This window comes from Triturus cristatus, chromosome 7 (genome assembly GCF_964204655.1).
Source record: "Triturus cristatus chromosome 7, aTriCri1.1, whole genome shotgun sequence".
In the NCBI taxonomy this organism is placed as follows: Eukaryota; Metazoa; Chordata; class Amphibia; order Caudata; family Salamandridae; genus Triturus; species Triturus cristatus.
Window position 1 is genome coordinate 866,954,772 of NC_140590.1, and position 12,846 is coordinate 866,967,617.

Sequence of the window (12,846 nt, forward strand, 5' to 3'; positions counted from 1 at the left end):
AGCATTATTTTTGCTGGGGACAATAGGTAACCCGTTATCAGTTTAGGCGATGTATTTATTAGAAAATAGGGCCATCAGCTGTTTCGTTCAAAATACTCTGAGACGGCTAGTATAGGGCTGGGGTTATCTTTGGGAGAACAGGGTGCTTTAGACATTCTATTTCGGGGTAATTGGTCAGGGGTAATTCTGGGTGGTGGAGATGGTGTCTTCTAAAAACAAAAACCACTGACATATAGTCCCCGTGTTGAGGGCCAGATTGGGAGACATCAGTCGTCTTACCTGTCCTTTCTTTCTCAGCCGATTAGGCTCAACATTTGCAAAAAGGAGAGGTAGTAACGTGGTAAAGTATGGTCGTTTTGTTTCTGTCAATTTGTTCGAACACCACCGTGTTTTAGGCCAATTATACACTTACCGAAGAGGTATGTGTCGTTAATTTATTCAAGAAGAAAGAGGGTAAGAAGGCTTTTTAGTGAGGGAGGGAGTGAGAGCGAGAGAGAGAGAGAGAGAGAGAGAGAGAGAGAGAGAGAGAGAGAGAGAGAGAGAGAGAGAGAGAGAGAGAGAGAGAGAGAGAGAGAGAGAGAGAGAGAGAGGTAGGTGTGCATCAAGTAGGCTATTTGGCATACATACGACACAAAACGAGAGAGACATGGGTAAGATAATAGGCCACTTGGTGCACACACAACATGGAGTAGCATGGGTCTGTTCCATGTAAGAAAACACAAGCGGGGAAAAGACATAAATTCGGTGATCACGTACACACAAATGCCGGATAGGGTGTGACAGTACATGCATCAAGCGCAGAAACTTAAGACGGAGACTCAGGGCTACGTTGAGTATGGGGACCTCTCCTTTCCTGTCCTCTTTTCCTATGCATGCTGCGTACTTTCAGTATTTTGTAGTTTATCCTAGGGGGTGTCGGACCCTTTATACTCCTCCCTTTGATCGGTGGGCGAGCACTTCAATCATACAGTGACGCTCTCTTCAAGTGACCTAAGCATGAGATGCATACATATTCATACCGTGTAATCATAGCACACACGCACAATCATGCCATACAGTTTCTCATGTTCTCAATGGTGGTCTGCACTTCACGCACTATCTCACAACGTTTGTCTAAATTTTCCCTGATATTGAACTCGGTGCGGTCCATGTCCACTTCATTCTTCAGTCGGAGCTTCGTCGTGACCTATAGAGGGGAAAAAGAGGGGAGGGGATGTGCAGTATTCAAAGTATCCTAGCGCGCGCAGACACGAAAAAGTTCTACTTACCACGTACCAGGCTAGTCGCAGGAATGGGTGATACCACAGACCTATTATTCTTTTTGTCCGAGACAAAGATGCTCTAATTTATTTCATTTCCTAAATTCGGGTTCCCTTGTCATACATGCATTTCTCAATCGGTCGTGTATTAAGGTGCAAGATACCATACCTTGCGTTCGGCATATACCCTGAGCTATGGTTGACCATTGTTTAACAACTCTTGGAAAAGATAGGTGTGATGGGTACAAATTCCGTTAATCAAAAAGATTCAGGCAAATGGGGACTGCATTATCTGTTTTCTATTGCTTGGGAGTAACAATCATTTATTTCAAAAGAAGAAATCTTTATCAACCTATGTGATTAGTCATGACACTGATTCCGTAATTCTTTCAAGAGGCCCTTTATTTAAAACAATGTCAGTATATAAGATACGGGCCTACAACCGTTCAGGCCGGCCACGGTGTGAGAGGCGTCGAGTGTCATGAGCAACGCTACTACGGCATAAAATCGGTTCCCTCCCCGCCCCTCCCCGACCATCATGTGTGGAAGCATCGCATATATATATATATATATATATCTCTTTTTAACACAAATGTCACGTGACTGGAACGCCACAAGGGTTTGTAGGCCTCTCCTACATCGGCGCCATCTTGGGGCGAGGTCGGGCCAGAGTACAGTCTAAGTCTTTCCATGAATTAGCTGTTGGACCAGAATTCCTTTCAGTAGTTCGAGAACTTTCGTTAGCGTCAACTTTGCGTCAGCATGGCGTCACTGCGACCCCGTAGAAATGCCATGGTTCGTTCTTTGGGCGGGGCAGCAGGCGGGTTCTTCCGCCGACGCTTCGAACCAGTCTTTCTCACTGCACCAAGCGGAGGCAAGGTGGCTGCCGCCGGGGGCAAAGAGCAATGGCGGCGGCTTTGTCCTTACCGGAAGTCCGCGGGAGTCGAGTGTCAAATGACTCCAGCCGATTCTGCAAGGCTGAGGGGAGCATTTTGTCAAGGGTGGGGCCCACGCCCAAGCAGACAAGCTTTCGAGTCCAGAATTGTCTCACGGTGGGCTTAGGCCTGGATCCGGAGGAGCCGACCGCCTGGAGTCAAAAGGCAGCAGCAGTAGCAGCTCTTCGGTACAGCCACCGGAGAGGAGCCAACAGCAGCAACAACGGCAGTTCGGATGGTACTGCCACCGGGGTGATTCCAGTAGCAGCGACGACAGCAGTTTGGATGGTATCGCCACCGGGGTGGGTCCCCGATTACTTGGCTGCGGGGGCCCACTCCTCGCGTCGGGTGCTAGTGGCGATCCTGGTGAACCCGTGCTTGGGCGGTGGTCCGGTGGTCGCGTGCAGCGGCAGGGTGCAGCTCAGCTGGCCGGTGAGTCAAAGACGGTTGGGTACAGCTTAGCTGGCCGGCGAGTCAAAGACGGTTGGGTGCAGCTTAGCTGGCCGGCGAGTCAAAGACGGTTGGGGTGCCCTCATCTGCTGGCGAGCCTCCACCTGGGGAGGTGGGGGAGGCCCGTCCGCGTCGCCTCCCCCCGCCAGGGCACCCTCCGTTATTGAAGGAAGAAGAGAATGGGAAGATCCGCACAGCGTGCCAGGGTGCAATTCAGCAGACCGATGAAAAAGATGGCTGGGGTGCCCTCATCTGCTGGTGAGCCTCCACTTGGGGAGGCGGGGGAGGCCCGTCCGCGTCGCCTCCCCCCCACCAGGGCATCAGCCGTTATTGAAGAAAGAAGAAGAAAACGGGAAGGTCCGCACAGCGTGGCGGACTCCGCCTTGGTGCTGCCAGAACTTCGGCGCTTCGTGTAGCCTCCGGCCTATTCGCACAGTCGCCCGCCACTGATGTCAATGGATTTTTGCATGGCTTTTATAGCCCAAAGTCAACTAAAAAGGACCGCCCAAAACAGGCCAATGTTGCAATTTCGAGGAAGGAGAGGCGAGGACGGTGTCACGTGGACGTTAAGGCTTTGGGATGGAGGTTGCAGCAGACTGTCATGTAAATAGTTGTTTTAAAACGTGTGTTAACCTGTTTACCCTGTTGGTGTGTTTGTTATATCTTATAAGTTATTAAAATGTTATAACTATACTACTTCGTTGGAGTGTTTGTACATATTTGCGATCTGGTGACGAGCACAAGGAGGTTACTGTGCAATCGGAAAAATAACATAGCCCAATTGTGCGCGATCTAGCCCTAGTTTGGTGACGTCGATGGTGAGTGTCAGCAGGCTTCCGTTTGTGCAGGATTTTGTCATGCTTATTGGGCGGGGTGGGCAGTAGGGCAGACATGTTTAGGTAGCGAGAGTAATGGAGTCGGGCTACCTCGTGGCCGTCTCGACCGTGAGCTTGGCTCCTTCCCTTGGTTTCATATGTCCCACAAAGGGCTAACTCCTAGCGTTACTTTAGTTTTTGTAAGGTCAAAAAGGATCCCACCAGTGCCTTTACTATTTTGTCGATTCCTGTTCGTTCATCCTTTGTTAGTCGATTCATTCTGATGGACTCTTTCTTTCTCATCTCAGGGTCATCCAACGTTATTGCCGACGTTGTGTTCAGTACAGGAGGCTCGGCCGGTGCGGACGCCGTGAGGACCGAGGCCCCTGTACTGCTTTCGTTCGTGTTTGGGGGTTGTGGGTGTTGCACTATTGATTGGGAGGGTGCGTATGGAGGGGGCATGTAAATGATCAGGGGACCTAATAGTAATTCATCATTCGTTCGCTGTTTAGAGGATAACTCAGGGTAGAGCAAAGAAGGGGTCCTAACAGCGTACTGGCCTGATGTTTCGGGCTCCTGTCTTAGTTTAGTTTCCCTTCTCTCCTTTATTTCTTCTTCTAACTTTCTAGCGGCAAGGTGAGCTGCTTTTCGTAATTCCTTTTCTGCTTTTACTTCTTCCCTCTTTTTCCGTTGCGTTGCTTCTTTGCGCCACATGCTGATACTGTCAAGCATAGTAGGCGTCGTCTTATTGCTACGCAGAGCTATTTCTAGCACTTATATCTTATGGTCGTCGAAGGATCCCATCAGTGGCCACTGACTCTCGGGGTCCTTCTTGGTATATTTATGCCATAGCTTGGTATAAGCTACAGCGACTAGTCCATATTTAGTGAACATGTCCTTATTAGGGGTGCCTTCCAGTGGGGCCGGATGGTCCACCTCTAATAAGCGGTCCGGGCAGAACCAACTACCAATCAGTGGGGAGAAGATAGGCATGACGGGTTTCAACGGGGACAAAAGTCAGCACTACCTATCTTTTCACTGCTTGCAAAGACTAGACAGAATATCTCTATTCCTCGTTATTTGTAAGCAGAGAATACCTCCAAAGAACCAATATCGAACAACTAGTGTTCGGACAATCAATCAATCAACCAATGGGGAGATAAAGATAGGCACGACGGGTTTCAACGGGGACAAAAGTCTGCGTTACCTACCCTTCACTATTTGCAAAGACTAGACAGAATATTTCTATTCTACGTTATTTGCAAACAGAGAATATCTCAAAGAGCACTATTCTTCAAAACAATCAATGTTCGGACAATCAATCAGTGGGGAGATAAAGATAGGCACGACGGGTTTCAACGGGGACAAAAGTCTGCGTTACCTACCCTTCACTATCTGCAAAGGGAGAGAGAGAGTATTTCTACTCCTCCCCGTTTGTAGACAGCGAATATCTCAAAGAGAACAATCAATGAGCACAATCAATGAGCAATACTAGTATTCCAAAGCTTCAAACAATCAATCAATTATTTCGCAATTTGTCGTGTATCACGACCTTACCCGGACCGCGTGGACAGTTTCTCGTCTTCCGCCTCCAGCGCCCGATCGTCCTCTACTCTCCGTATTTGCCGCGGCACTCCTGATGGTTCCCAGTCAGGACCGTAGATCACTCGAGAGAGGTCTGCTCGGAACCAGTGAAGTTCGGATGATCGGCTGCCAGACGAGGGTCTATTGGGCAGGAGCTCTCCCGATCGTTGCAGTCATTCACTCTGTCGTCGGGACCTCTCCCACTGGATCCACGTGTCGCTGATGGGCCCCACGTTTGGGACGCCAATTGTTAAATGGTAGAGGCAGTTTCAATCAATAACCTTTCAAGTATTTGCCCGGCGGTAATCGCCTCTCATACCACTCGATAATTTACCAATGAAAGAGGCAGGCGCCGGAGACTGGAAGGCAGGAAACAAAGTTTTTATTCCGTCGGAGCAGAACACATCAGATCAGACAGCAAGGTATCGTCACGAGGTGCTCTAACTGCATCTCTGAGACCTGGTCTCTTATACACAGGTTTATTGCTTTATTACATATGGTACATTCTTGTTGAGGCTTTGATGTTCGGAAAGACATTCCTTGGAACCCCCACTTCAAGCTCGTTCCCACACATATCTACAGTAGAAGTCCCCACCCCACCCACAGTAGGAGATGGCTATCACGCAGCTGGATATTCCGCCAATTCCCGGGGGTGTGTGCAACCGGCCGGGTCTCAGGGGGTAGGGGCTTTGATCCACCGTAATCCCTTTGATGTGGGGTGTTTCCCTTACAGTAGGGGCAATAAACTGCATCCGCAGGGCTAGGTGATGGCCTGGGATCGGGTCGGACAATGGGGCGCAGAGGAAGGGGGGTTTATCAAAGGAGAGGCATGACCATGTATGGGATGTCGGTCGGATGTGGTTCCGTAGCAGGGTCGCGCAGAAGGAGAGGGTTTACGGCCCGTGTATGAGAGAGCGGGGGTGGCCGGCGCGCGGGGGATGCTCGCACCGCCAGGGGAAAGCGCTGGCGATCGAGAATGAGCGGGGAGAGAGTGGGGTGCCTAAAATGGCGGCCGTGCATTCGCTGTGCATGGCGCTGGGGAGAGGCAAGATGGCGCAGATAATGTTCAGTTTGCAAGCTAAATTTCCACAACCCCACACTCTTCTTGCTCTCCATTCTACTCTACTCCCTATGCTCCCTGTATCTCTCGTTCCCAATCAAAATCTACTCCTAAATTTCACTCACTCTCTCTCCCACTTATTGCTTTCATCTACTTGATTTTTCATTCATTTCTATGCATCTGTTCTCCTTTCAGTCCTTCTATGCTGTCTCTCCACTCTCGCCATCTTATTGTCACTCCCTTCCAACCCTCTTGCAATAATTTATTTTGGACTATTGCCTACCTTTCCATCTCGTTTAGCCTTTTTCTGCTCCCCCTTGCACCCCTTCCTTTACTTTTTGTTTCTCTCCCATCCCCATGACGCTCCTTCCTTTATTTCATTTCTTATTCACCCATTCCTCCTCCCTTTGTCTCTCCCTCTCTCCTAACTTCTCCCTCTACTCCTTCTTTTGATTCTCCCCAAACTTCACCCCTCTCCTTTTGTATGTCTCCTCCCCTTTCACCTCCACTCCAACCTTTGCTTCTCTATCCTGCCATGTCACCCTACTCCTTTTGTCTCTCCCTGCTCTCTCTTTCCCTCCTTCTTATGTTTTTCTCGGTCACCCGCCAACTTTCCTCACTGTGTCCCTCTTCTTCCCTCTCATTCCTCTTTGTGCCAAACATCCCATTGTCCCCCTTTCCTCCATTTTTTTCTCTCTCTCTTTTCTCCCCTCTTAGTGTGACACTTGTACTTGTTTGTGGTGTGTAATGCTCTTTGTTATTTGAAGTATCCCTGACCAGAGAGCATTTTCAGATCCAGATTGAGGTACTTTACAAAACCAAGAAAGTTTGGAAAGTGTCAGCAAATAAATGTACTCACAGGATCTTATACCAGAGAACGAATGAGGTCTGTGAGTTATGAAGTTTTAACATGTTATACCCGTTTTCAAACACACCATTCACCAAAGTCTGACTGACTGACTGAATATTTATAAAGCGCACTATTGCCGAGGCGTCTTGGTGCTGAGATGTGTGAAATCCAGGTGAGGCTAACAGATCTAAAGCTTGGTAAAGAGCCATGTTTTTATCATTTTTCTAAAAAGTGTCCTGCTAGACTGTAGTTGTATCTGTACGGGGAGGGAGTTCCAGAGTTTAGCCGCTTGGAATGAGAAACCCTTTTCTCCCCATCTATCTCTTCTAATCTTGGGGATATGTACCAGTCTAGTGTTAGTGGACCTTAAGCAGTGTAGTGGCACATACCGGAGAAATAGTAGTTGAATTTGCCACACCTCCTCCATATAGGGCCGTATGCACTAGGCAGAGGGCCTTAAAATCCACTCGCCGTTGAACTGAAAACCAGTGGAGCTGCTTTATGCTAGCGGACGTAGGATGATGTTTGGGTAGGTCGAGCAATACCCGAGCAACCGTATTTTGGAGTGACTGAAGTTTGGAAAACTGCTTTGCGCCAGCTCCCAGGTATAGAGTGTTGCAATAATCTACTCTCGACAGAACTAATGCTCCGACTACCATTTTCCTTAGTGAAAAAGGAATGAAAGGAAGAATTTTATGCAAGACTTTCAGCGTAAAGAAGCAGGCCAAAGACACTTGATTTATTTGTGGTGCAAGCGTTAGATCTTTATCAATCAGGAAGCCTAGATTCCTGGCCTTGGACACCGGGACAGGGCACGTACCGGCTTCAGGGGGTGACCATAGTTGACTCCAAACCGAAGGTTTCTGACCGAACTCTACAACCTAGTTTTTTTACTTATTAAGCTTCAGAAAGTTAGTGTTCATCCATGCCATCAGTGCCGTAAGGCAATTGCGGGACCGTTCAGCCATCATACCCACGCTTTGCGTAACTGACAGCACTAACTGGGTGTCATCCGCGTACGACACAAGCATAAGACCGTGGTCTTTTATTAGTCTAGCTAGTGGAGCGACGTACAGTTTAAACATGGTCGGGGACGAGGCCGATCCCTGGGGAAATCCACATGGGAGGTGGATCTTTCCTGACTGAAGTCCATCCCAGTGAATTAGTTGTTCCCTGGGTGCCAGGAATGATGTAAGTAAGGTTAGAGCCTTATTCCTAATGACAGCAGCCTTCAGCCTTCGCAACAATACTGCGTGGTTTACGGTGTCGAATGCTGCAGTTAGGTCAAGCAGTATAAGGGCGGCCCTACCCCCTCCATCTATCACCTTGAGGATCTCTTCTGTCACCATAATCAAGGCTGACTCAGTAGAGTGCCGAGATCTGAAGCCATGCTGGGTGGAGTTAAGGATGTTATTATGATCCAAATACTCCGTTAGTTCCGAGTTCATAGCTTTCTCCAGGATCTATGAGGGTAGCGGGAGCACCTAGGCAGTCCCATGTTTTAAGTGTTTTCTGCTCTAGGCACTGTATGACACACTGCAACAAAACTCTACTGCCCTCCATCCTCTGTAAGGCTGCCCATGTGTAAGGGTTTTTGGGTTCCCAAGCAAGAGATTTTTGAAGGCCCCTCTTTGAAGCTTATTTACAATGTTCTGCTATATTAAGCATGCATGATGCCAATCATAATTTACATTTTCAGAGAAGGGGTTCACACAAAAACAGCAGAAATACGTCTTGTCTGTGACCTCAAACTCTCTAAGATGATACTTCACTTAGAGACACAGCGTCTGAGGTAGAGGTAGGCAGGGAGAGGGAAAGAAGTCGAGATAGAGGAATAGCGGTTATGTAGAGAGAAAAATCACTTTTCCATCAGGGCTCTTGAAAGATAGGAGCCCTAGGCAATTTCCCACTTAGCCCATGCTTGGAAAAGTCTCTGCCCCTGTGTTCTGCAAAGGGGCATTGAGCACATTGCCCACTGTGCCAGTGGAAAAGGCCGGTAGTTGCTTTGTAGAGGATTGTGGAACAGGAGACCCCAATCATGCAGCTCTCACTTCTGGATCAGCAGCTCTGCCTGTGAGCGCCAGCCTGAAGATTCTAGAATACCACAATCTGATAGCGCCGATGCATGGGCCTGGACTATCCGTGAAATGATGCACCGGGTGCAGGCTCAGGAGCACAGAAACACAGCCAGCTCAGGAAGAGATTCCAGTCTAAAGAAGACTGGTAGCAACCAGGGCACATCAGATAACACCAATCAAAATGTCTGCTACTTAGGATTACAGGTACCATTGAGGCTGTACTAATTGCACACATGGCTTTCAACACCAATTCCAATGGCTGCCTTTGGCAGGAATTGCAAGAGCCAGGGAAAACTGTAGGAAACTTCAGTCAGTGAGCCAAAAGCACAGCGTTAGCTCAATCAGCTGATTTGCATGAGCATTCTGGTATCAATTGGCAATATGAGGAAATTCCCAGAATGAGTTTGTCGTATAACTGATGATTAACACTTGACGGTTGTACTGATGGGTTATTAACTATTCACTATATGTTGTCGGTTGTGGAAACATGTGGCCTTATTTCAACTAACCATTATAAATTGATGGGGTAACCCAATCATTGTCCGTGGACCTGGATATCATGTAGTATAGAAAACAGTTTGTCCTGGACTTATTTCACACGTATTAAGTCAAGAGACATTTAAGGCACAGAAAACAATTTAGGCATGCATAAGATCAGCACAAGGTACTCAATACATATAAAGCTTTCAAAAAATGCATTTAAAAAATGCACCATCAAAAAGAAACAACAGCACCTATTGGTTCCACAAGAAACTATCTGTTTTAATCACAGAAACATATTCATCAGGTAAACATCACCACGTTGTATAATAGTCGTGAAGAAATAGTGCTTGTGTGTAAAATAGATAAAAAGGGGGGGGGTTCACAGAGTGAAGATAGTTCAATGGAGAATGATTACAATAATTATAATCGAAACTGGTTATAAGTAGCAACACTAGTTAGTTATAGCCTGTCCATCCTTAATAATTTTCATTGTTACTCTCAATGATCTCCAAAACATGCAGAGAGGTATCATCTGTTGGTTGAAAGTGATGAAGGTGGCAAATGGTACAGGCCAGCTTGGGTATGAATGTCGACGTTTTGACCCAACTTATTGTGTAGAGGGTAATTACATCCTCAGCTTGAGGGTCTTCCTCAGGACAGGGGAAGAGTGGGAGGCAACCTAGGGGGTAATCATGAAATTTAATTCAGTATCATGAAGATTTGATTGATGATGAAAAAGGGACCTGAAGGTACCTGCATTACTAAAAATAATATAGGTGCCTGTAGGGTGATGGCCCTTATCACAGCTCCTGGGAGTGGGTAGTCTGTAAGAAGAATGAAGGTGCATATTAGATTACCTAATCAAAAGGTGTGATCAATCAATAAGAATTAACACAGTGGTTGCTTACCCGCATCACAATTGCGGCCTAGTGGAAATCCATACTTATGGGTATCCAATAACCCAGTCAAAGCCAGCCAAAGTGCTGGATGCGAAGAGGGATAAACTTCATCCAAGGGGAACCAATCACCCCAACATAGTCTATAATTCAAACAAGCGCAGCCCCAAATTAGTCTGAGCCCAAGTACATGGAAGGGCGCCCTCGTGGAAGAGGCTCCAAGTAGTTACAATTTTCCTTGATAAGCCTGTGTAGAGCAGCCCAGGGGATGTCAGTACTTCGTTCGTCATGATGCGGGACACAAGAATGGCCAAGATGTGGAGTGTCTGTATTAAAGACACAAGAAGCGGCGCGTGCACGTCGCGGTGTGAGTGCCGTAACTGACTCAGCACGTCTGCCTAGCCTACTGGCTCACACGTCACGGGGAGACCGGTTGAGGGTATTAAAAGACAGACTTACAGAGAAGGACTCTGCATTTAAAATACTGATTTCTGAAAATCGGGGATTCCCCTGAGGCATTCTAGTTAACGATTAATAAGTATTGTCAGCGGCGAAGTGTATTATATAGTATATAAGGGACATAAATTCTCATGATGAACACACCTGTTAAAAAAATGATTGATTAGGTCAGAAACGAGTGGTATTATATTACAAATGGGAACTTATCAGCATGTAAGGGACATGGATTCCCCTGACGAACACATATTTATAAAAGCGAATAATTGATTTTCAGAGACGCGTGGTATTACATTACATATGGGAACATTTCATATAAGGGACATACATTTCCATGACGAACATACATTACAGACAAAGATACAATAAATAAGACAGTACTCAGACACGGTGTATTATACAATGTACAAGGTGATTGTGGATTGCTGCTGAAACATTACGTCAATAAGATCCCGTTCAAACCTACATTTTCCAGTATAGGCCTACAACCACCGTCTAACTTCACCCCACCATCCTAACTCATGGCTCATAAGATTTTGGCTTATGAACAAGTGGAAATGAGAGATATCACAAATTCTTTATCAAAAAGACAATATGCCAAATACAACATCTCAAGGCAAGAATGCCTAGCCCTGGAATCCCTGAAGAACAACACGGACATAGTTATAAAACCTGCCGATAAGGGTGGGGCTATAGTCATTGAAAGCACTGAACACTATATGAATAAGATCTTTGCACAACTAGGGGTACAAGAAAATGACATTAAACTGAGATCCGATCCCATGAAAAAAATTGCTTATATCATCAGTTATATCACGAATAACAAACTAGAGGAGAGGGCGGAGCTTCCGACCCGCAAAAAAGGCCGCTTAAGCAGATCGTTCCACCCTGCCGCCACACAATCCTGACATTCTCCTGCGTCTACTACGCATGACGCACCTGCCACGAACCGTCACCTGTGTTGGTGGGGACAGGGAACGACTCGAGCCGAATCAGGCATCTCTACTCCAACGCTTGGCGGAAATATCTCACGAGTACAGTTGGGGCCTACCGCATGACCTCAAGCCCCGACCCACAGTGATTGGAGCCTGGGACGCTGTGGCGCTGGTGCTGCCCCGGGACCGGCTGCTCTTGCGGCGACTGCGACGTCGAGAGCTGCGAGCTGGGTTGGAGATTGCCTGCGACAGCTGCTTGGCTGCAGGGGGTGCCGCTGTTGTGTTGCTGCTGTCCAGTGAGACCTGAAACAGCGCCGGGGGCGTCGGCGTGGCGCCGAGCGGCCTTGCGGCGGCGCCAGGACATGGTCCTGCCTGGCTGGTGACCGCGTTGTCGGAGGCCTCGAGAGGTGATTGAAGGCTGAGGGTGCCTCCCTGAGCAACGCACAGACATGAAGACCAGCTAAGCAGAGTGACCTGGGACGCAGTGAGTACCCCCTGAGATCAGTGCTGATTGGGCGGGAGCGGCTGGAGCAAAGGCCACCCCGACTGCTGTGAGCTCTACACCCAGACTGGGAGTAGCAGAGGCGTCTGGAGGGCGGCTGTGAGATACTGCCCTACTGACTTTAACGCCCCGATAGTGCGACGTACCCTCGACAACGTCACGAGCTGGGCTGATAAAGCCTCGACAACTGTTCGCCAGCCGAAAAACTATTGCAGCCTCTTTGACTAAGGAGTGGCGATATTGAGGCGGAATGTGGCACTGCATGACACTATGGCTCCAGTGGGAACCCTGTATTGAAGACCCCAGGAGCAGGTCAGAAACTCAGCCCTGCTGCGACCCCGCTGTGCGCAGTTGGATACATGCTTCCTGAAACTGTGCACGGAGCCAGGACATGTTCTACTCGTGCTGACTGTAAGTCCCTGTTTGGCCCAAGCTGCGTGTCTCGCGTCAGCTGGATTGTAATACTGAGACGGCTAGAGGCAAAGATAGGCAGCCCTGACTCAGGTACCTAAGACACAACCTTGGCGAAGAGGCAAAACAGCG